The sequence below is a fragment of the Alnus glutinosa genome, chromosome 5 (assembly GCF_958979055.1).
Source record: "Alnus glutinosa chromosome 5, dhAlnGlut1.1, whole genome shotgun sequence".
Lineage (NCBI taxonomy): Eukaryota > Viridiplantae > Streptophyta > Magnoliopsida > Fagales > Betulaceae > Alnus > Alnus glutinosa.
Window position 1 is genome coordinate 21737986 of NC_084890.1, and position 25244 is coordinate 21763229.

The following is a 25244-nucleotide window of genomic DNA, read 5'->3' on the forward strand; positions in this document are numbered from 1 at the left end:
GATGAGCAACCTTGGTTCGTAGACAGCGAGGCTAATGCTCACATTACCTCTGCACTTGAAAATGTTTCTATCCAACAACCTTTCCAAGGTGATGAATCCGTGGCAGTAGGTAATGGTACTGGATTACAAATCCAAAACACAGGTTCCTCCACATTCCACACTCCTCTTTCACATTTTGTCTTGAAAAATATTTTACATTGTCCAAAAATTTTCGCTAATTTATTATCAATTAATCGCTTTTGTATTGATAATCATTGTTACTTCATACTAATCGGTTCTCATTATTTTATTAAGGACATCCTAACGGGAGCAACACTCTTGGAAGGAACAAGTGAAGACGGATTGAATCCCATTTACTTGAAGAGAACCTCTTCGAATAAGTGTCGTGGTCTCACTGCGTTTCTAGGCATAAAGACCTCCTTTGACGTGTGGCACTCAAGGCTTGGACATCCCGCTGACCTTGTTGTTCATCGCCTAATCACATCTCAAAGTCTCCCTGTTTCTGGTACTTTAGTTAAAACCCACCTTTGTTCGTCTTGTCAATTAGGAAAAGGCAAGAAATTGCCTTTTGTTGAGTCTACCCGTGAGTCTTTGTCACCCCTTCAAATCATTCATTTTGATGTATGGTCCTCACCAATTACCTCCACTAATGGTCAGCGATATTATGTTATTTTTATCAATGACTATTCTAGATTTAGTTGGATGTACCCTTTTCATCAGAAATCAGATGTTTTTTCTTATTTTGTTCAATTTAAAACTCTTGTTGAAAACTTTTTTGCAAAATACAACAATTTCAAAGCGATTGGGGGGGGGGGGGGGGGTGAATACATGTCACGTCAATTTACTTCTTTTTTAACAACACATGGGATTTATCACAGGATCACATGCCCACACTCTCATGAACAAAATGGCACTTCAGAACCTAAACATAGGCATATTATGGAAGTTGGTCGTTCTCTTCTCGCACAATCCCATCTAAATACTTGTTTTTGGATAGATGCTTTTCAAACTGCAATTTATTTAATTAATCGATTACCTTCATCTACTCTTAAACACATGTCTCCCTACTTTAAATTGTTTCAAAAAGAACCTGATTATTCTATCCTACGTGTGTTTGGATGTGCTTCTTATCCCTTACTAAGACCATATTCTACTCATAAACTTAGCTTTCGTAGTAAAATGTACATTTTTCTTGGCTATAGCTCTAACCAACGTGGTTACAGGTGCCTTGATCCCATTTCAAAAAAGATTTTATGTGTCACGACATGTCGTGTTCGATGAAGAATTTTTTCCAGCCAAGGCTACCCAACCTACTTCTTCCACAACTGCTCCAGCCCAGGTATGGACTCCTGTCATGCTCCCTAGCCTTGCCTTAAATTTTAATCCTTCACCAACTTCATCTACCACACCTATTTCCACACCTATTCCCCTACACAATCCTACACACGTTCCTACCCCTTCGGTGTCTACCCCATCTCCTCACTCCATACCAGTCCACCTCTCACCCACTCAGGCCCCTTCCGCCCCTCCACATCTCCCCCCTCGCACTTCCCTTTCGACCCTACATCCCCTGACTACCAGGTCTCGCACTAGCTCCACTAAACCCAAGAACTTCCCAGATTACACCTTTTAATATTCTACCACCCATCCCCTTAAAGCCTTTACTGCTATCTCTCCCGAGATTGAGCCCACCCGTTTCAGCCAAGCCAATTCAGCTCCCGAATGGCGTTTGGCGATGCAGCAAGAATATGAGGCTCTTATAAAAAATGGCACTTGGACTTTATGCCCCAAACCTCCTCATCAACACCTGATTCGCAATAAATGGGTTTACGAAATTAAAAGAAAAGCCGATGGCACTATCGATAGATTTAAAGCCCGCCTTGTTGCTAAAGGATTTGATCAGCGAAGTGACATTGACTACACTGAGACATTTAGTCCAGTGATTAAACCAGCTACTGTTCGACTCGTACTCGCCCTTGCTGTCCAATTTGACTGGAAAATCATGCAACTCGACGTTTCCAATGCCTTTCTACATGGCACTATCATTGAAGATGTCTTTATGGAGCAACGACAAGGATTTATGGATCCCCATCACCCTACCTTTGTTTGCAAACTACATAAGGCCTTATATGGCCTCAAGCAAGCACCACGGGCATGGTTCAATCGATTGTCTCTATCCTTACAACATCTTGGTTTTTCTGGTTCCTTGGTTGATTCATCCCTCTTTGTTTTTCACTCAACTAATGTTTTAATTTTCTTACTTGTTTATGTTGATGATATCTTAGTCACAAGAAATAATCAGACTGCCATTTCTTCTCTCATCCATCCACTTCAACAAGAATTTCCTCTCAAGGATCTCGGTGACTTATCCTTTTTCTTGGGCATTGAGGCTACTTGCACTTCCAACAAGCTCCACCTACAGCAGGCCAAGTACATCACCTATCTCCTTCACAAAACGGGCATGGTTGGAGCAAAACCTTACATCGCACCATGTGTTTCTGGAACTCAGCTCTTTTCCTCCGTTGGCAACCCTCTACCCAATCCCAGCATCTATCGATAGGTAGTGGGTGCCTTACAGTATTGCACTCTCACTCGGCCCGACATTGCATACTCCGTCAATCAACTCTGTCAACATTTACACTCTCCGACCACTCCCCATTGGACAGCTGCTAAGTGGGTTCTTCGCTATTTGAAGGGTACGCCCAATCATGGCCTCCCCCTTTCCAAAGGCCCACATTGTTTAGCAGTCTTCTGTGACTCTGATTGGGTTGGCAACCCCGATGATCGCTGTTCTAAAACAGGCTTTGGTGTTTTCTTTAGCTCCTGTTTGATCTCCTGGTGTGCCAAGAAGCAACCTGTTGTGTCTTGCTCCTTTACTGAAGCTGAATATAGAGATTTGGCCATGGTCATTGTTGAACTCTGTTAGTATTTTGGCCTCATTCTGTGTTTGGACAAAATCACTTATATGTAAGGATGCTGCAAACAGGGATTCCATTGTTTAGAGTGAAGTCAGAAGAATTTCAAAGTTCCCTGTCAGCCGTCCGGACGATGTGTCATCTCGTCTGGACGCCCATCTGTCTACTGTTCCATCCGTCCGGACGACGTGTCATTCCCTCCGGACGTCAGACAGACAAGTATCATCTGTCCGGACGACGTGTTTCTTCCGTCCGGACACCTACATCGTATCGAGAAGCTTCTGTGCCAGCTTGCTCCGTCCGGACGTTTCAGTAGCACGTTCGGACGCCTATCAGTTCTCGAACGGTTCATTGATTCTTTCCAAGTTCAAGAAAGGGAAGATCAATCAACCGTCCGGATGATGTGGTATCCCGTCTAGACATGTATCTCCGTAAGGCAAGAATCGCAGTTCAAAATGAACCGTCCGGACATCTGACAGCTGTGGTCCGGACACTGGTGCATCGTATATGGTAACTGATGATTCGACTTCAACCGTCTGGACGTCTCCCCCTTATGGTCCGGACGCACGCGTATCGGATATGGAAATTGCATGTTGAAGTTTAGCCGTCCGGACGCTCCTGCCCCTTGGTCCGGACGCGCGAAGCTTGTTATGGAAATTACTTGCAGCGGACGTACGTCCGTCCGGATGATCGAGCCATCCCGTCCGGACGATGTTCTTATACAGGAAAGATTTCTTTGCAAAAATTTAGGAAAATCCTGTCGCACAGTTGTTCGTCCGGACGGCCATGGTCCACCGTCCGGACGGCTCACAGGCTTATTTTGCCTGACGCCCATTCTGACCCCCAGCCTATAAATAGGGGCCTCTGGGCACTTAGAGCTGCAAGAATTCGATGTGAATTCCATTAGAGCTCAGAGACGTGATATCTCCTCTGAAGCCGTTTTTCAAGTGTGCTGTGCTATAAACCGAAGTCTATCTTAGAGGTCGGTTCTAAGGTAAGGAATTCCATTGAAGACCCCTTCAGGTAGGTGAACCTGGTTAGGAAGCGTTCGTGTTGGGTTACACGTCAGAGATCAGCTACGACCACTGCATCGGTACATGTGAGTGTTACTATCTTGTATCTAGCTTTGTCTTCTGAATAGTGGAATTCCTGGGTTTGGCTGCCCCGGAGTGGTTTTTCTCTTAACTGAGTTTCCACTTCGTCAACAAAAATATCTATGTCATTTACTTTCTGCTGTGCTTTGATTTTTGTTGACACTTATGCACACACTTTACTTTTAGAAGTCATTTCAATTTTTCAAACTCTATTGACTCCGCATGCTCTTTAAGGATCTTCATGTCCCACTGCCCACCATTCCTACAATCTAGTGTGATAACCTCGGTGCCATTGCCCTGGCCTCTAATCCTGTTTACCATGCTAGGACAAAACATATTGAAGTGGATTACCATTTCATCCGCAAGAAGGTCCTCAATAAAGATATGGCAGTGCATTACACGCCTACTCATGATCAAATCCCAGATATCTTCACCAAAGGTCTCACCTCACCTCGTTTTCTCTTTCTCTGTGACAAGCTTATGGTGTTTGACTCCCCCATCAGCTTGTGGGGGGCTGTAAACAATAATCCTATGGCTCCAGCTCATGATCCAGATAAGCCACACCAACAATCACAAAATCCCACGTGAGACTCCTCTCCAACGTCTATAGGAATATTACTCTCCAAAGGCTACATTTATTTCATTCCTTTATTATCACCACCAACGGCTACTTCCATGCATATATTACATAACAAGCATCACACCTCCAACAGCTACACTGATTTCATTCCTTTATTATCACCACCAACGGCTACTTCCATATATCACATACCACCTTTACCACCTTTCCTTTCATATGTATATACGACCATAACTAGTTCCCATAGATGGTTCCATGCCTTGTATATTGTAAGACCAAACATTGTATTCATATATTATAAATAAGACGTCTTGGATCTCCCAAAAGATTAAGGGAGCACCAATTCTTTCATTTAACACTTAATTAACATCTCGGACGTTATATCCCTCCCTCCTTATAAGAATTTCGTCATCGAAATCAAATTCTAAGTCGTTAAACGAGATTACAAACATGTATTTTATCTAAAGGAAGACATGAAAATAGTGTGATAAAGTGATCATACTTGAGTTTACTCAAACAAATGGGGATATCAATCTCGCATCTTTTGGTCAAGCTCGCATTAGGCTTCTTTTACGCCGTGAATTCACCATAAGATCTTCACTAGGGGTATGGTCTTGGTCCTCAATTGCTGTTCTTTGCGATCTAACACTTGCACGAGAAGATCTTCATATGTCAAGTTTGCTTGAATATTAAGAGGCTTATAGCTTATAACATGTGAGGGATCATGAACACACTTCCACAACTGAGAGAGTGAATGCCTGCCAGGCTAGGAGGCAATTCGACCTTGTACACTGAAGACACGCTTCAAAACTTGGAATGGGCCAACATACCTTGGACTAAGCTTGGCAGCTTGCCCTTATTACCAAAACGCATTACGCCCCGCATTGGCGACACCTTGAGGTACACAAGGTCACCAAACTCAAGCTTCCGGAGATGTTTACCCACATAACTTTTCTGTCGACTTTGGGCGGTGAGCATCCGCTTCCGGATGAGTGCGACCTTCTGTTTCATGTCCTGCACCATTTCTAGGCCTAACAACTATCTTTTGCCAACTTCATCACAATACAATGGCGATCTACACGTACGCTCATACAAAGCTTCATACGGTGCCATGTCACTTTTAGTAAAAAAAAAGAAAAAAGAAAAAATGCAAAATTAGTTCATCTGGTTTACTTCTCTCTGGTATCAAAATGAATTCAGAGGTTCCAGTGGTATGCCAAAAATACAAATCATTCCCTCCAGTCAAATTTTATCAAAACACTTGACGGATTCCGTTCGTGTGCCACGTCAGCGGTAATAAACTGACGACAAGTGTCACTGTCAATGATATATATATATATATATATATATATATATATATATATAAAATATAAAACTAAAAATTTAAAGAAATTAAAAACTTAACAAATTATGATTTTTTAATAAAAAAGAAAAAGAAAAAGAAAAAGAAAAAGAAAAAGAAAAAGAAAAAGAAGAAAAAACCAAGGGGTGGCTTGTGAGCCACTCCCAGCCACCCCCAGAGGTGGCTGGGGGTGAGCCACTGCCACCCATAACCCATGGGGGTGGCCATGCACCACCCCCGGCCACCTCTAGAGTGGCTCATGGGCCACCCGAGGTGGGGGGTGGCCTTCTAGCCACTCCTAGTGGTGGCTCTAGGGTGGCCCGAAGGTAAACCCCCATGGTGTTCATGTGGACACTAACGGAATATATCCAGTGTTTTGACGGAATTTTACTGCATGGACTAAATTGTTATTTTGGCCTATCTTAAGGATATCCGATTTGTTTTTATTCCACTGGGAGCAATTTGTAATTTAGGCCAACTACATAGACTGATTTTGCATTATCCAAAAAAAATAGTTTGAAACTATGAATAACGGTAGGGTCTAACAGATACTAGTTCTGCATCTTGTTTGAGCAAAATGGTGAGATCTGCTTGGTGGTAGACCTTTTATTTCCTCAAAAACATCTCCAAAATCCCCTACTACTTCTAGTATAGTCGTGACTTCCTCATGCCTAGGGATCTTCAACATTTTCTAATAACTGTAACAAAACTCCTTTTATGTCCTCATTCCCTCTTGATTTTTTATTTTTATTTATGTTTTTCTAACAAGAGATTAGGTGAGGCTAGCCCTTGTTAACGAACTGTTTTCTTAGAAATAGTGAACTTCATAGTCAAATTTCTAAAGTTCCATAGAATAGGACCTAGAGTGACTAACTATTGAATGCCAAGAACCATGTCACATCCTGCTAAAACAATGAAAAAAGCTTTAACCTGAAAGAAAATTGCTGCATTTTTACCCTCACACCAGTGCACTTGCCTTAATTCACTAAGCAATTCTTCACCATTAGCTACTTGCAATTTTATTCTTGTCATTTTATGTAGCAGCAAATGAATTTTATTCACAATGGATGGATCTAAAAAATTTTGAGTACTCCTATCAATTAGAATCACTACTGTTTGATTTGTCACCCTACCAACAATTCTCATAATTTTAGGATGGTTGCTTCCTGTAATAGCATGTTATGAAATTTCAGGGTTGACATCACTGTAGGTAAATTCCATTAAATTAGTCTCTTGATTTACAGTTTCCACTAATTGGACAATATTTTCTTCTTCCCAAATTTCTACACTTTCAATTACAAAAAGCCTAGGATTTGGACACTTATGCCCAACATGCCACTTAGTGTAGCATAACTTTTTTTTTTTTTTTTTGAGAGATTTTCTGAACCGGGACAACAGCTTTGAAGGCTCCTCCAGTCGTCTAGTTGGCACTTGGAATTCCCATTTTTTGTACATCCGAGTTGGGAACATTCCAATTAAAGGATCTATAACTCCTCATTCCATTCAAAACATGTTCTTCCTTTATTTTGACTAAACCATAAGCAGCTAACAATGTTTTTGGGGTGAACATCCTAACTGGTAGCCTAATTTCTTCCTTTAGACCGCTTAGGAAGCAACTTAGTTTGTAATTTTCAGACAAACTCCTCAATCTATTGGGTAATACTTCAAAATTACCCTTATACTCCTCCACACTAGATTGTTGTTTCAATCTAGTTAAAGCTTCCATTGGGTCATCATAAGAACTAGGACCAAATCTATCCAATAATGCTTGAGATAATATCTCCCATTCAGGTAAATAACCTGATAGTGTATATCTTGGAACCACACTAAGGCTTTTCCTTCCATATGAAAAGAAGCAAGTAAATTCTTGTAGTCACATGGAGTTTTATGGAAAAAGAAAAACTAGTTTGCCTTATATATCCAATAGAAATGGTCAGTACCCTCAAATTTAGGAAAGTTCATTTTAACTGACCTTGGCAAGATGCTATTGTGATCTTCTTGCTGGTAATGCCTTGTATTTCTGTCTTTAAAATTCTACATCCTTGCATTTCCTTCTCCCTAGTGAGAAATCCATGCACTACTATCTTCTTGGTGATGCCCCCATCCATTTTTGGCTTCATGAGACTGCTGTTCTGCATAATTGTTTTCCGGATTTTTCCTCCATACATTATTATCTTCTTGATGGAATCTTCTACATCGTGATTCTCTGTTTGTTGGAATTCAATTTCTTTTTGTTTGGAATTGCTGACCTCTTCCTTTGTTATACCCTCATTGTTCCTCCCATTGATGGATTTTATCTACATCTTTGTTGATATGGATAGGCTCTGCTGGAGGTGGACTCTTCTCCTTGGATTCAACAAAATCTTGTATCTGGGCCAATATTATATCAAACTTCTTGTCTAGTCAAAACTCCAATGCATCCAGGTCTTGTTTCTGCTGAGCAGCCACTGCAACAAATTTCTGCTCATGTTGCTCTGCTGTTTTCTTCAAGGTAGCCACTCTTTCTACCAATTGATTTAGTCTGGTGTCGTTTGCCATAGAAGCTCCAAGATGATGTTCCGATACCACTTTTAACAAGTCTATTACTTTTCTTTGATTTTCTGAGACGTAAACGTATGAAATGATGGAATTGAATGGATGATGATAGTAATTTGGTAATCTAGAATGTGGATTAGGAAGGATGAATGATTATATTGTATCTGAGAACATATTTGATTATAGTAGAATGATCAATTCGAGGTTGATCAGCCTCCTTCTCTAGAATCAAACCTTGCAACGTCTCCTTCACGCCTTTGCTTTCAACAGATCCTTTTTGAATTACCTTTGATTTCCTTTTCTTTAGACCCGTGACAAAATATTAGTTCGATAGTGGGACAAGCTTTCATATGAACCTATCTTGAATAAGATCCAAAAAGAATTCGATTCTTGGAGACAATGAAGATGAAGATGACGAAGAAGGTGAACAGAATTCTTCATTGACAGAATATTTTCAAAATTCACAAGATTCTTTCGAGGAATATGCCCTTAATTATTTAAAAACAATTGAGTTTACTTTCACAAGGCAGCATCATTTCGATATTAGATCACTATTAGAAGAATCCTACTTTTGACAAAAGTAGTCACAAAATTACGATTCGAAAAATCAAAAGATCGATATCAAACACAGCATCTTACTTCATCAAAAGATTTCACGAAATTACTATTCATTTCGACCACTATCAGAAGAATCCTACTTGCCACTGTTCATTGTATAATTTAATATTTTACTATTCTCTTTTGGAGCCTACTTTCATTTGTCTCAGGCATACCAGATTTTACCATCTTCTCTCCATCATCAAGCATTTTTTGCATCCATTTCTCTTATTTCCTTTGTATCTTTGTCACCTATCATTGTAATATTTCCGGTATTGAAATAAAATTCAGAATTTGAAGTTCAAAGATCTGTACAAGTAAGTTTTAAAGTTTTAAATTTTCAGTTTACTGTTTTCATATTACTCGTTCGATCGTATTATTATTCTGTTCAGCAACATCGAATCCTTCCTAAACCATTCTTATTTCTTTACATTTCCCCATTTTTTTTCTAAATTCGCCATGAAAACTAGGTTTGGCAAATCCAAATAGAAGAAGTAGATAAGTATAAGACTCCAGTTACAGTCTCTTTTGGGCACTATGAGTGTAAACCTCACCTAAAGAGGTTGTATGTTGATACCAACATTAGAGCATCACTGTTCTTTGATTAATGGTACTGGGAGACTTGCTAAAGAATCACCTTTCGAAAAGAAGTCGTAAAATCGCTTTCAATCTCTTTTTTTCGGTTTCTTTCTCTCGAAATTTTTATAGGTAAAACGCTCTCTCTCAATTGTAATCTGCTTTGAATATGATATTTGGGTTCATCTATTTGTTGCAATAAAGCTCCGTTTGTATCGGTGTAAAATGTTTTTCGTCGGAAAATATTTTTCAAGAAAATATTTTATGCTGAAAATATTTTTTGGCTCTTAGCGCGTACGAAAAATCACAAACATTTTTATTTTTATATTTTCATTTAATTATATTAACCTCTAACAATCAATTTTTATTCATAACATTAAAAAATTAATATAAAAAAATTAACCTAATAATTTGAGTTTCGACAGTTGCCTAGCGGAGGCCTGTCGGTGGTTCGGTGATGGTTTGACGGTGGCCGGTGGTGGTTCGGCAGTGGTCCGATCGTGGCTTAGTGGTGGTCCAACGGTGGCTAGGTGGTGATCTGGGTGGATTGGTGGTGGTTCAGGGGTGGCTCGGTAGTGGTTCGACGGTGGCCCGGTGCTAGCTTGGTGGTGGTCCAGCGATGGTCCAGTGGTTTGAAAATGAGAAACTCAAACTTAGAAAATGATTTGCGAAATTTAAAAATGGAAATTATTTTCCAAAACTAAACTAAAGCAACCTTTTTAGTCAAACTGAAAATATTCTCGGTTTAACTATTATTTTTGGTTGCACAAAATATCAAAAAATACGGAAAACATTTTTCTGAAAGCATTTTACGCAAAAACAAACGGAGCCTACAATTAAATCCTTGGCAAGGGAGAAATTTAACCTTTTGTGGTCCATTTGATTTGTTGCATGCCAGTTTCACCAAATAACTAGGCAATGTAGAACTTAGCACTCGGGCCACTCATCTTTTCAATATGGAACCGGAGTGTTACAATTATATTCTCCACTTGACTTGAAAATGCATATGAGTATCTCTGCAAATTCAACCCCTTTGTACTCAAGTGATATAGATGATCATAGTTCAACATCAAGGAATGTAATGGAGCAAGCTAGAGAAATATTTGAATTCACAAGTAATTCGGATGATGAGATCATTGGAACCATAAGAATGGTAGATTTTATGGAGTAATTGTTTCAGGTTGACTGTGCAAGCTAAGGTTGAGAGTCCTTAGGTTATACTAGAGCTTGGTAACTATTGCATACTTTCATAATTCATCAGAAAAACTAGATGATTTTATTCATCATAAAGCTTGAGCCTTTTTTTTTTGTTTTTTTTTTCCCCATAAAAACTTGAGCTTATATTGCTTAATATATAATATTAATGTGACAATAACCTTTATACTCTTATTGTTGATGCACTGGTCCGAATGTTAGATGGATCAAATAGGGTGAAGATCTTTCATATGACTATAGACAGTTTAGAGGAGGTAATGATTATAGATGTTTTTGAATTGATTTTTAAAATTAAATTGTGAATAAATTTTTTTTTTTTTGAAAAAGACCCTGCACATAGTGCGGGTACTATGCTAGTTTGTATAAAGATCATCATACGCGCCGGTCAGAGCTCATCTTTTGCCTTTTCGCCAACGCTGCAGTTTGTTGGGTCTTTCATGGTTTTTTTGCTTTTTTCCATTGTAAATCTTTCTTTCTTATTATTCTTATTCTTTTTGTTTTTGTTTTTTGTTTTTTCTGTCTTTGTATTTCTGTTATTTGCTATATTTTTATGTATTTTCTGTTGTGCTTATTGTGATTTGTGGGTTTTAGTCTCCCTGAGCTGATGTTGTCAGATTTTGACAGTGCCCTTCTTGTTGCAACTACCTTTAGGTGGTTGTTGCAGTTTCCTAGCGGTAGTTTGAAAAGGGTTGCGAGGCCTTTTGAGATTCGTGCCTTGCTTTGTGCTCCTTTTATTTCAGTAACCGCTCTAGGCAACTCAATAAAGAGGACAAGATTATTTATTTGGCCTATTTTTTACTATTTGCTTGTATTTCTACATTGTTATTTATGTTTTAGGTCCGTTATTGGGGATTTCACCTATTTTTCTTTGTTTTGATTCTTGTACCCTTCCCAATTTGCTTAGAAAAAGAAAAAAGAAAAAAGAAAAAAGGACCATCTATATTATTCCTGATTTTTTTTTTAAAAAAATTTTTATTTCAATTTTTCACCAATATAAAATCCTTAATTGTGAGGTGAATTCTACTGTCTAATGTCAACTTATAAAGCTCCAAATGAGCCAAAATTTCCAACCATAATAGTAGAATATTAGTTAAATGATTTAATACTCTGTTTGTTTCAACATAAAATATTTTTCGTCATAAAATATTTTCGACAAAATAATTTTTCATAAAAAATGATTTTCCTGAAAACATTTTTCGGCGTTTGGCTCATACGAAAAAATCACCAATGGTGTAACATGGAATACGACAGTCTTTTCGGCCGTCGGCCGTAATGGTCAAATTTCGGCCAGAATCTGTATGCTGGAATCCGGTAAAGTCGCCGGATTTCAGCAAAAATTTCTAAATTCTAGCCACACTAACTAGAATTCGGCTGTACCGTACTTGTCAAATTCCTGTCAGTTTGGCCAGAATACGGCGAAGTCCTCGGATTTCGACAAAAATTTCCAGATTCCGCCAAACTGGCCAGAATCCGGACAAAACGGCCGGAATCCAGTTGTATTGGTCGATTCCGGCCGTACTGGTCAGATTCCGGCCAATGGTCTGCTGGAATCCGATGACTTTGCCGGATTTCTGCAGGAATTTCCAAATTTTTGGCTAGAATCCATAAAAAACGGCTGGAATCTGGTCCGCCGAAATCCGGCAACGTTGTCGGATTCCAGCGACCTCCGGCGATGGTCGTCAGAATTCGGCAATCGGATACTAAAATTCGATCTTCGGCGGTAGAGTCGGGTTACCAACAAACTCCAGTACCCAGTGGTGACGGATTCCCATAAACGTGCGTGCAAGAAAGAAGAGTTTAAATTTTTCAAAATTTAAAGAGGCTTTTACGGTTAAATTGAAAATGATTTCCGTGAACCATTATTTTTGTCCCGATCAAACACTAGAAAATGCTGAAAACATTTTTCATAAAACATTTTATGCCGAAACAAGCGGAGTATAAGTTATTTATGTTGTAAAAGAAGAATCCGAGCATTTTTAGTAGCCTTACCAAATTAGTTTTTTAGCTATTTTGGTGAGCCAATTTGATGAAAACTCTTAAAAACCACTCCCAGCAGCCTCACCATTTTAACCAAAAAAATTTGATGACTGAAATTACTAGTCAAATTAGACCAGACATTTTCACTCAACAACCCACTCACCAAATTTTGTTTCACATTTCTCTCTCACATGATTAGCACACTTTTTTCCTTTTTTCTCTCATTTTCTTCTCTCATCTCTCATCTTTCACACGATAATGTCCTTATTTCATGGATATAAATGATTTTTTATAAAAATATTATATAGAGAAAAAATAAAGAAATATGAAAAAATTATTATTTAAATGGAATAGTGAATATTGACTAGTTAAAATGGTGAGGCTGCTGGGAGAATTTTAATAAAGTGGCTCATCAGAATAGAAAAAAGTAATTTTTAGTTATTTTGGTGAGTAAAATTTGGTGAGGCTACTAGGAATGCTATAGATTTGTATGAACATTGGTATTGGGGTATTGACTCCCACAAATGTAGTGGGAGCTATTTATAGAGGAATTACAGATTGATGAGCACGTACATTATTTACAAGAGGCATAGTTTAACTACAATTCTATCCTACATATTGAAACTGAAACACGACTGTTACTCTTGCTTTTCAATTTCATCTTACTCTTCTTTCTCGGTGCTTCACTGCTTCCTTTCGTCACGTCTTTTGAACTTGAATCAGACCCCAATTACACTGTGATCAGTCAAGATTATGATGAAACAATACATAATATATCTCATTTTTTAGGGTTAATGCCATAGTATCAACATCATGAACAAGCCTAAAAAAATATTGTTGACAAAGCTATCTTAGTTGACAATATCAATTGAGGCCTTCAAGTGCAGTTAATTATCAAACACCAAACACCTTTTTTATATGTTGAGATTGGTTTATCAAGTCCTCACCTTTCAACAAGTTTGTAAAGTGAATTTGGATCTTTCCCTATATGATTGAGAAAAACATTTTTTTCATCCCTAATTTTTTTTTTTCAAATTCTTGAATCCATGACCAAATTAATAAACGTTGCAAAGGATTTGTAGATGACTTACTATAGAGAAAGAACGGCAGACAAAAAGTTACACCTTTATTAGGCGAATATTCAAGTCATGAAAAAAATAGCTTGAACAGTAATGATTGAAGCAATGAAGATGACTTACTAGTCCGAATCTCAAGAACTTTGAGAGAGTAAGTTGGTACAAACTATCTTTAATGATTAGTTTGGGAAAACATTTATGCAATCTTTAGTTTAGGGGGACATTGCAAATTGAGTGCTAGTTTGAGGGGAGTATTTACGTTTACTTTTCCCTTTCCCCTAAGCGTGTTGGGGGTAGTTTGGCAACCCCTAGGGTGGCTAAACCACCATTTTTCCTTTTATTTTTGTTTTAATTTTAATTTTAATTTTTTTTTTTTTTTTGCATATTTTTACTTTGAGGTTATTTTAGATTTTTTATTTTCCTAAATTTAGGGTATTTTTGTCATTTCACGTTAAAATTGAAACGTGTGTGTCACACGTTCGTTTTTTCCATATGATTTAATGCCATCAACTAACCGAGTGGGTTTTTTCCTTCTAAATGGTAGTTGAAGGGGGCAATTTGTCATGAGTGTTAGTTCGACAGGGCAAGTGAGAAAGAAAAAGACGTGTCAATTTATGGAAGGTAAGTGTGATTTCCCTTTTTTCTTCAATTTGCGTGCATTCTTAATCAACGACAAGTACAATATTTTTCTTATAATCACTTTGAACATGCTTGATTTTTCTTAAACTAATATCCATCAAGAATTTATATTTTCAAAACAACAATTAAAACAAAAATAATTTTTGCACTAAACTTATATGATTTTTCTTCAAAATCAAGCAATCTTTTCTATGGAAATAAATCAAACAAGTAAAAAGAAAGGAGATAGAATTTTTGCCAAAATTTTCTCCATCTTTCCTGGTTGAGCCAAAACCTCTTTCTTCTATTTTTCTCTCTTTCCTTCATCTTTTTTCTTTTCTTTCTCTCCTCTCTTTTCTACAATGGCCGAATGTCCCTTTATATAGGCTTAAAAAAGCCTTGGGCCATAATTGACCTTGCCTGGCCATGATTATATGAGCTGGGTTACTATTTTATGCGACCAATTGATTTGGTTTCATGAAATAGGTAAATTGGTGGGGTGTCATCCCCGATTTCACCGAAATTGAAGTTTTTTATTTTTTATTTTTATGTAAACAAGGCCTATCGGGAAGAAAATGGGTTTCTGGACCCATTTCAATCTCTTGGCCAATTCCATTTTCTCTTGCTCCAAAACTTTAATGGGCCTGAATTCTAAAATTGCAAAAATTTTGGTCTATAGGTTTTTCGATTTTCTTTTATTCTTCAAAATAGGGCAAAATCTCTTATTTTGACAAAGGGTGTGATTCGACCCGAGTAATGCTAGAAGTCACTCTTTTGTTACTTTTGTGGTCCTCCAAAAATGATGTGGCTTTTAAAATCAATAGGGAACTTGTAATTGATCACTATTGAATTTTGATCAATTGACGATTTTAAAAGCCACATCATTTTTGGAGGGACACAAGAGTGACTTCTAAAATTACTTGGTTCGACCCTCCCGATTTGTCTAAAGGGGTGGCCTGATCACTTTTTGCCTTTTTAAAATATTTTTTAATAACTATTTTTGTTTTTTATTGTAAGTGATTGCATTAACGGATTCTGTCAACTTTTTTTAACGATAGAGATCAATTTGTGTTTTTTTTGTTTTTGTTTTTCCTTACCCTAAAGAGTGAGTTCTGATAATCACTTTTGAAAACCATGTAAACTATTTGTTAAAACCTTAGACTACTGACCAAAAATGTATTTATCCTTACCTTTAAAGTAATAGGCTAATAGCTGAGATTTAATCATTTAAAGACCCAGTAACAAATTATTAGTCATTAACCAGAGAAACAAAGTGTGAAAGATTGGAGAGAATCTAGCCTAGAAAATCATACATTTAAAACGGAGAACAATACGATTAGGTTACAAGATAATTGATCACATAACTTCACACTCCCAACAGACAACAACAAACCAGCAGGTAGCAATGACATAAAGAAATACACACACACACAAACACACACACACACACACACACACACACACACACACACACACACATATATATATATAGGGTGACATGAAACGTCTTCCGAGAAATTTCACTTTCGCTCCTTTCACAATTACCTCCCCAAACTTTAAAAATTCTCAATTTAGTGTATCTATAGTTTATTATTATTATTATTATTTTCAATTTTATAATTCCATTAGGATTTTTTGTTAAATCCAGTCTTTAGAGCATCCTGTGGATTCTTGGCTTCTAGAATCAGCATGCTCGTTTCATGTGACGTCCAACAGTGGTTGGTTTGACACCTACAGGTTAGTTAATTCTGGTATAATAACTATGGGTAATAGTACTAGTGCACAGTATAAAATTACCGGGATAGGAAGTACTAGGATTAAAATGTTTGATGGTGTGGTTAGAACGTTATGTGATGTTAGACATGTGTCAGATGTAGAAAAGAATCTAATTTCATTGAGTACTTTAGACTCTAACGGATTTAGTTATAAGTCTGAAGGCGGGATAATGAAAGTAGTTAAAGGTACGATGGTAGTGATGAAGGGAGAGAAGAATTCGAAGAATATCTATAAACTGTTAGGTAATATAGTTGTAGGTGGAGTAGCTTCTGTGGAGTTTGAGTCTGATAATACTGTCTTGTGGAATATGCAGTTGGGTCATATGGGTGAGCGGGGCATGTTAGAATTTCATAGGAGAAATCTATTGAAGGGTATTAAAACATGTAAACTTGAATTTTGTAAGTTTTATGTTTTGGGAAAACAGAGCAGGGTGCAATTCAAGTTAGCCACACACAAGGCAGAGGGTGTTTTATACTACATCCATTCTGATGTTTGGAGGCCAGTGATGACAGCATCACGGAGACGACATGTATATTTTCTGACGTTTATTGATGATTTTTCTAGAAAGTTTTGGGTGTACTTCATGCGGCGCAAGTCAGAGACGTTTACCAAGTTCAAATTGTGGAAAGCTGAAGTGGAGAACCAAATCGGGAGAAAGATCAAGTGCCTCAAGTCAGAAAATGGAACTGAGTACACTTCATAGTATGCATGACACCGCAGCAAAATAGTGTGGCGGAAAGGATGAACATATCAATTGTGGAGAGAGCACGATGTCTCAGGTTGAATGCTGGACTCGCGAAGATTTTCTGGGTTGATGTAGTGAGTATGGCTTGCTACTTGATAAACAGATCACCGAGGGTAACACTAGAAGGCAAGGTTGTAGAGGAGGTGTGGATAGGTAATGAGGTAGATTATTCTGGATTGCGAGTATTTGGTTGTCCAGCATATGTGCACGTACCTAGTGAAGAGAGATCGAAACTTGACCCGAAGTCTAGATAGTGTATCTTTCTCAGGTATGAGAAAGGGGTGAAGGGATACAAGTTGCGGGATCCGAAGGCAAACAAGGCGGTGATCAGCAGAGACGTGGTATTTGATGAAAATTCCATGTTGAAGAGTACTCAAGGAGAAGAGCAGCAGGTGCCGGAAAGCAGTAGAAGTGATAAGCAGGTGGTGCAGGTGGAGCTAGAGACTTCTGTGCAGGAGAACACTTCTCAGGGTATAGAGCCCTCTACTTCAGGCACTGAGGAGCAGCACACTATAGCCACAGACAGACCTAGACGCACTATTAGGCCACTGGTCAGGTATGGTTTCGAAGACATGGCTTCTTATGCTCTTGTTATTAGTAGCGAAGATCTTACTACTTTTCAAGAGGCTGTCAATGGGCCAGGAGAAAAGTGGATGGGTGGGTGCTATGGCAGAAGAGATGGAGTCCTTGCACAAGAATCAAACGTGGGATTTGATGGAGCTTCCAGAGAGGAAGAGGGTGATAGGGTGCAAGTGGGTGTTCAAGAAGAAGGAAGCAGTATTAGAAAAAAGGGGGAGAAAAGTTCAAGGCTTGCCTAGTAGCGAGGGACTACTCACAACAGAAAGGGGTTGACTACGAGGAAATATTTTCCCCAGTGGTCAGACATACTTCCATCAGAGTAGTTTTGGCGTTGGTAGCACATTTTGACATGGCATTGGAGTAGTTGGATGTGAAGATAGCTTTTCTCCATGGAGATTTGGAGGAGCAGATTTACATGGAGCAGCTAGAGGGGTTCAGTCAACAAGGAAATGAGCACTTAGTCTGTAAACTGAAGAAGTCAATTATGGGCTGAAGCAGTCTCCGAGACAGTGGTACAAGAGGTTTGACTCCTACATAATCAAGATTAGCTAAAACAGATGTGAGTATGACTGTTGTGTGTATGTAAGGAGCCTTGATGATGGCTCATATATTTTTCTGTTACTGTACGTGGAAGATATGCTTATCGCAGCTAGAAGTATGAAATAAGCCAACAAGCTGAAGGCCTTGTTGAGCAAAGAATTCGACATGAAGGATTTGGGCGCAGCCAAGAAGATTCTTGGGATGGAGAAGGGACAACAAAAACAGAAATTTGTTTGCCAAACGAACTCTTAAATTTTAAACCCGGATCTACTTTTTTAAGCCTAAAATCTGGCTTGTTTAGGGTGGGGCGGATTTGCCCTCCCCTACTCTTTGAGTTGATGTAAATTGACGAAATACTATAAGCCTTGATTATGTATTTATTAATGTTGGATTGTTTTATTTAATAAAACATGGGCTAAATGAATATGATTCCTAAGTGGTTCATTACTTTGAGATGATAAGGCTTAGTAATTAATTTCTATGGGCTTAAACAATTTAATTGTTATGGATTTAGGAATTGATTTTTATGGGCTTAAGTAGAGATAAAGGAGCATTAGGCCTTAATGATAAAACCCAAGCCCATACTGAAAAATATGTTGTAATGGGATAGGGTTAAAAACCTATTCCTATATGTATTGGGAGATATTATCTACATCTTTGATTATCTCCTAATCCTATCAGAAAAAATAAATCAAAGTCTACAAATAGAGGGCTATAGTGAAGTATTAAAAACACAATTGTTAGACAACAGTTTTACTACTTCAAGTTGTGAGTCCATACTCATGGTCATATAGTGAAGTATTAAAAACACAATTGTTAGACAACAGTTTTACTACTTCAAGTTGTGAGTCCACACTCATGGTCATATTTAGTCATCAAAGAGAAGATCTGAAGGTTGAATCAAGAACACGAAGAACAAGATCTTCATCATTTAACTTGTAAGCTTCATTGTCAACTGACCCATTTAACCAAGGAGTGGCAATTTATTATTAAACACACTTATGTAAGTACTCTAAACATGTTTGTTTAAATTATCTTGCCTTGTTTATCTTAAAGAAAAATTTTCTAGAATTGGTATTCCGCTGCGTTTAATTTTATTAACGCATGATCCCTAATAAGAATAAATAAAAGACAAAAAAGAAAATATGTAAAGACAAAAGTTAGCCGTAATCAAAAGTTTAGTTATGCAGAATAAAATTAATAATTTTCAACTAAATTGTCTAAGTACCTTAATAACCTCTATTCATTTAATTCCTAATGATCACACTATAGAATTCATAATCTTTCATAAAAGAAAAGTGGCAACATTTTTTTAATTGTTTTTCCTTTGCATATACTAACGGATGCTTTAGTTTTTAAAAAATTAAAGATCATTAAAGAAAAAATTAACAATACAATTAATGGTTGCCTCCGTCATCAACTTGCTCTATATTAATATATAAGAAATCTTAATTTTTAATTTGTTGTGACATGTGAATGGGTGGATCCTCCATCATCAACCCTATCTCACCAATGTTTGAATATTGTTTGTGAACCAAACCTTTTTCATTGATGTTAGAAGTCAGAATTGCGAAGAGTAGGGGACGAGGAGTGGCTGAAATCGGTAAGTAGGTGTTATGTGTGTGTGTGTGTTTGATAAGGGAGATCGATTTCATGTAATTGATTTGGAGAAGTACCTGTCATTTTTTTTATTATTATTAAAAATATTCACGTCGTTTACTGTGTGTAAACAAAGTGAAATGATTTCTTTTGTTTACTGTGTGTAAACAAAGTGGAGTAAAAGATAACGTCATTTAATTTACAACTAAAGAAAGGACATTAATCAATTTATGTCCTCGTTTGAAGACTTGTATTAAAAATTTGATAAGAAAAAAAATGCTATTTTTCTGTTTCTCATCCATTTTCATTTATATTTTTCCATGTGTTGGATTGAATAAAAAAATGGATAGGAGATGTATGGGAAGATAAAGTAGTAGCATGTCTCTAATTTTTTGGACTTCGTCATTTTTTAGAAGAAAAAAAATAAATAAATAAAGAAAAAAAAGGTAATTACCTTTTTTCTCGCAAGAACAACCAGCCTCCGTCAGTTTGTCCCCATGAACTAACACTCTCACTACCAGACCCCATCAAATTATCATTTACTTATCAAAACCTCCATTTCCGTTAGTCAACCTCGTTAAATTAGATGGTCTATGCAATATGTGCGCATCACATGTGTTTTTATTAATTTTTCTCCCTATTTTGCCCCTGCTTTCAAACTGACAAAGATACAGCAGGAGTGGTTTGTTCCCCTCATATTGTGGGTTCACATGGCTCCTTTGTACTTGTTGCCTCGCCAGAAAGCCCTTGAAGCTATTGCAAAGATTGTAACCCTAGCCAAACCTATTTCAAATAGTCCATTAGAAGAAGAGCACTTTCATTTCGTCTCAAAGAAAAGGGTGAGTCTTATTAATATTGTGGTTTGCGTCTACCGTATCACATGCATAAGGTGAGTTACGTATTGTGAGTTACGAGCTTCTAAACCTTCATAATTCTCTCTCTTCATAAAAAGTAAACATGTATGCTTGAAGCTTTGTAGTCAATTTGTTTGAAAAAAAGCTTTACTAAAATCGGTAGCTCAACCACTATATCATTCATACTAGTGCAGAAGATATTACAAAACCCCGGCCCAGGATACCCGCAATGCTTTGGTTGGCTATTAACTCAGAAGGGAAATCGGATGGCTGGGCCATGGCCTCCACACCATAATTCAGCACACTCATTATTTTGGCATTCTCCAATGTCTATGATGAAAGCAAGAAACATATAGGGATATGCAAGTGATAAAATTCTCACTCATCACTAGGTCTGTATGTGAATTCTCTTGGGTCTATATAGAATTTACAACAAGTTCTATCAATGTTGACTACCCTTTCTCATTAGCTAAAATTCAATAACTTGAGACTTTGTAATCATTAACAATTTTAATAATTGGTGTTTGAGATGAAATTGTTTTCTACAGAACTCGTTTTCATGGTTTGAGTCTGCTTTTGGTTGTTTTCAACTTTGCTGCTTTGGGTGTTATCACACTTTGTTTTTTTAACGTCAAATTGAGGAGGTGGAAAATGTGTTTTAAACTTCTTACTGGTTGCAATGATAAGGAAAAATCTATACCTAATCCTTGGTTTAATTTTCACAAGATTTCAATTTAATGCCAAAGTTTTCAATTTATAAAATTAACTCCTTTTGTAACTATGGTTTTTAAAATTGATCATTCTGTTTGTAGCGCCCTTTTAATAGGGGTGTAATTCTGGATTGGTTATAACCGGCCGGGAAACCGGCTCAGGGCACTAACCAAAAAATCGGTTTGGTACCTAGTTAATTATAATAGGGTACCCGAAGTTTGTTCCGTTTATAACATTTTCAAAAACCCGGTTATAACGGGGAAACCGAGTGATATATATATATATATATATATATATATATATATATATATATATATATATATATATATATATATAAAATAAAATATTAAAAATATAACAGTATTTGATAAAAAAAATAGATAGATGAATGCTTGATTGGGATTACACCCCTAGTAGCTATCAATATAGCTAATGGAGAAAATTTGCGTGAAAGTCCTACTTTAATGTTTGAATCTTCATTTTATCTCAAGTGAAATTTTATGTTCCTATTTAATTTTGGCTAAAAGCAAATTTAAGTTGAAGGAAATTTTATCATTGAGCTTACTGGCTACTGCACTTACCTTTATATTAGAAAACCAAAACCAACTGATTTAATAATTGCCCGCAGTGTTTATTTGACTTTAAAACTCGAAAAATTATGCGTTAGCAATCACATCACATGTAAGACAGCAAATAGTATCCTGCCGCCGCCCCCTTCCCCTTAATTACTTGGCAAAATGCTCATTACTTTTTCATATTTCTGAATAAATACATCACCATTTGCAGTAGGAAGCGAATCCTAAGCTGTCTTCTTCTTCACTGACCTTTTGTGATTCGTAATTTATTTCATGATGATTATTGCGTTTTTGAGAATGTTCATTTATATGGGAGATCCTCTGTGTGACAAAGAATCTGTTCAATATTTTGCCATTGTAATTGGTTCAAAGTGCAAAACAATCAGCAACAACTTATAAAAAATCTAATATATATATATATATATTTACTATCCGATCCGGATAACTGGTTTTCACCCAGGTAACCTGATAAAAATCGGTTAACCGGGGTACCTAGTTCCAGAGCTGGTTATTGAATTTTAATAACCAGGGACCTAGGAGCCAGTTCCCGATTATTGGCCAATAATTGGGAACCGGCTCTGGGTTTACACTCCTACCATTTAAGGGAGGCTGAGTGATTTCGCTTGCAACATGTTTTTTTATTATTTTTTTTTTGTACTATATGATCACCAGAAAATATAAAAGCACATGAGCCTACAAACGTCAATACATAATAATTTAAGAAACCACAAAATCATCTTTTAAAAAGCACCAAGGCACCATAAACCTCTTGAACTATAACGTCATTTCATTAAATATAAATGTTACAAAGTCTTACTCTTCAATTGATCATACATGTCATAACATTTTTCCTCGCAACATAGAGACCACAAGGTTTTGGGCCTCGGCATTTAGTAACACATGAACACTACAAAGGAAAGTCCAATCTCTTGGAAAATACATTTCATATCATATACCAAAACTCAAAGGACAAAACAAGGTAAACCAGCAAAGCATAAGTCCATCAAGCCCCTTATTACGGTCCAAATCACTAAATTATAAGCAAGAAAACTATGAGTTTTTATATATCCATACTATCCAAATATATTGAAGATCTCAATCATCAACCTACAAATCATCAATACAAATTCAAAAAGTGAGACAAGCTTGGTGTATATAAATTAAATTAGATAAAGGAGAATTGAAACAAGTCGGTAATGTGGTGGAGAATAAAAAGAAAAAGAAAAAGAAAAAATTACACTTGATCCCCCCAAACGGACAATCTTTCGCAAAACCACATTCAAACTTCAATTTCCAATATTTTAACCCATTCAAAACTACATTTTTTTTTTCTTTTTTCTATTTACACCCTCCTTTAGATTTTAAGAACTAAAATGGAAAGAAATTTAAGCACAAGATGGCCACATGACAAATTTTAAAGTGATAGAGGAGTAATTTTGGTATTTCAAGTCCAACATTTTTCCCGTGCAATCGCATATGCAATATTTCATCCACTTTAATTCAAAAATATAGCGGAGTACGTAATTTTCAATGAAACAATAGTTTGAATGAGCTAAGTAAATGATAATTTGGTCTGTTTTCTCAAAAAAAAAAAAAAAAAAAAAAAAGTTTAAACAGATTAAATATAATTTCCTCCAAAAAAAAAAAAAATTGATAATGAACCATCTATTGCTATACAATAAATGTAAAAGAAAATATGTTAGTAGTGTTCTTTTGCAATATATGAGAAACACTTTTATATATATATTGTGTAATAACATCTTCACAACTGTATATTTTCATGCATATCCATAAAGAGAGAGGTAGAGAAGTAGTTGGGAACCACTTACCAAACTTGAAGCTTATCAATTCTTGATATTATGCTTCTTGGTTTCCTCTTCATAGCAGTGTACTGGACAAAGTGCATGGCGTTTGCCTTGAAGTTTCAATTTCATAAAACAATGCTCATAGCAATCTACTATCATATCACCAATGTTGATGGGAAAATCTTTAGGATGCATTGGACTTTGAAAAAGACATTTAAGAAGAATATAAGCTGTAGCAAATTGTTCATGTAATTTACACTTCTTCAATATGCTTTCAATGTAATGATCAATATAACTCACATTCGCATTGTCAAATTGGAAGAGATGAAGGCCGGTTAATAGAGTTGTAGGAGTAGAAGAGGGAGTGGTAGAATCATTAGCATTCACTTTGAGTATCACGAGGATAATTAACTCCATCATTACCAACATAAGTTTTGTCATACTTTTCCTAGATATCTTATTTCTCTCCATCATTAGACCGGTTAAGTTTTCTCAAACTTTTTATTGAAAAAGAGTTTTTTTAAAGGTTGTAGCTTTTGGAAATACAAAAGTATTCTACTAAAATAGCTATTGGTTCAAGTAATTAATATCTTTTGGCTTGGAACATAAGGTTTTACAATTTTTTTTTTACACAATAAATTTAATGTCGTTTACTGTACAAACAGCAGCAATTTATGCTGTTTTCATATTAAACGACACCAATTTTGTAATTGGTGCTGCTTATTTACAAAATTTATGCCATTTGCAAAGTAAACGGTGTAAAAACTATGGTTTAGTGCCGTTTGAGCGAAACAGCATTAAATGTATATATATATATATATTTTTTTTTTTTGGAGTGAATTAATGTAAAATTCTTGGTAAAAGTCAACTATATTAGAAACTTAACTAAAATAACATGTGAAGAGAGGTATCATCATCCAAGCTAAAACAAATTAAAAAATTAAAAAGAAGGGGCATCATTCAATATTCACAACATATTTAATCAAAGCATAGAGTTAAGTAGTATTTTGAAATATTGTTGGCTTAAGAGAAGTGGTAAATATGCAATATTGGAGTGCATAGAGTCATCATATTATTTATTTACGCAAAGCAATTATAAATATTGAATGTTACAAATTGAAGTAACTTCTCAAAATGTTGCATTTATAATAAAGAGAACTAGTAAAAAAACAAACAAATATGAAGAGATATTTGAAGGAGGGAATCTGCATGCGATACAAGAAAATAAGTAAAAGACAAAAAGAAAATATAAAAACTGGCCAAAAAATACAATCAACAAACCACATTAGCCTCTAATTTTTTCGACTTCCTAATACCCAGAAAAGCACAACGTTTCATCCTTCAAATTTTTTCAAATAATGAAATTGAACATACACATACATTATTTCTTAGTAAATGTAGGAATAACGAACAAAAAATTGAGTTCACTAATTGGAACCCTAGAATACAAAAATCCAGAATCAAGAATATAAATTACACATATAAATGATCATCTAAGAAAAAGTACAGGAAAAGAGAAGGCTTAATCCTTAAGA

General features: G+C 36.4%; 1 long non-coding RNA gene across 1 annotated transcript; it reads right to left on the bottom strand.

The window, feature by feature from the left end:
* Positions 1-22601: 22601 nt before the first annotated feature.
* On the bottom strand, positions 22602-24112 carry LOC133867936 (uncharacterized). Its single transcript, XR_009900236.1, has 3 exons — positions 24010-24112; positions 23734-23858; positions 22602-23011 (listed from the first exon to the last, which is right to left on the bottom strand). It is a non-coding gene; the product is annotated as an uncharacterized LOC133867936 (long non-coding RNA).
* Positions 24113-25244: the final 1132 nt, after the last annotated feature.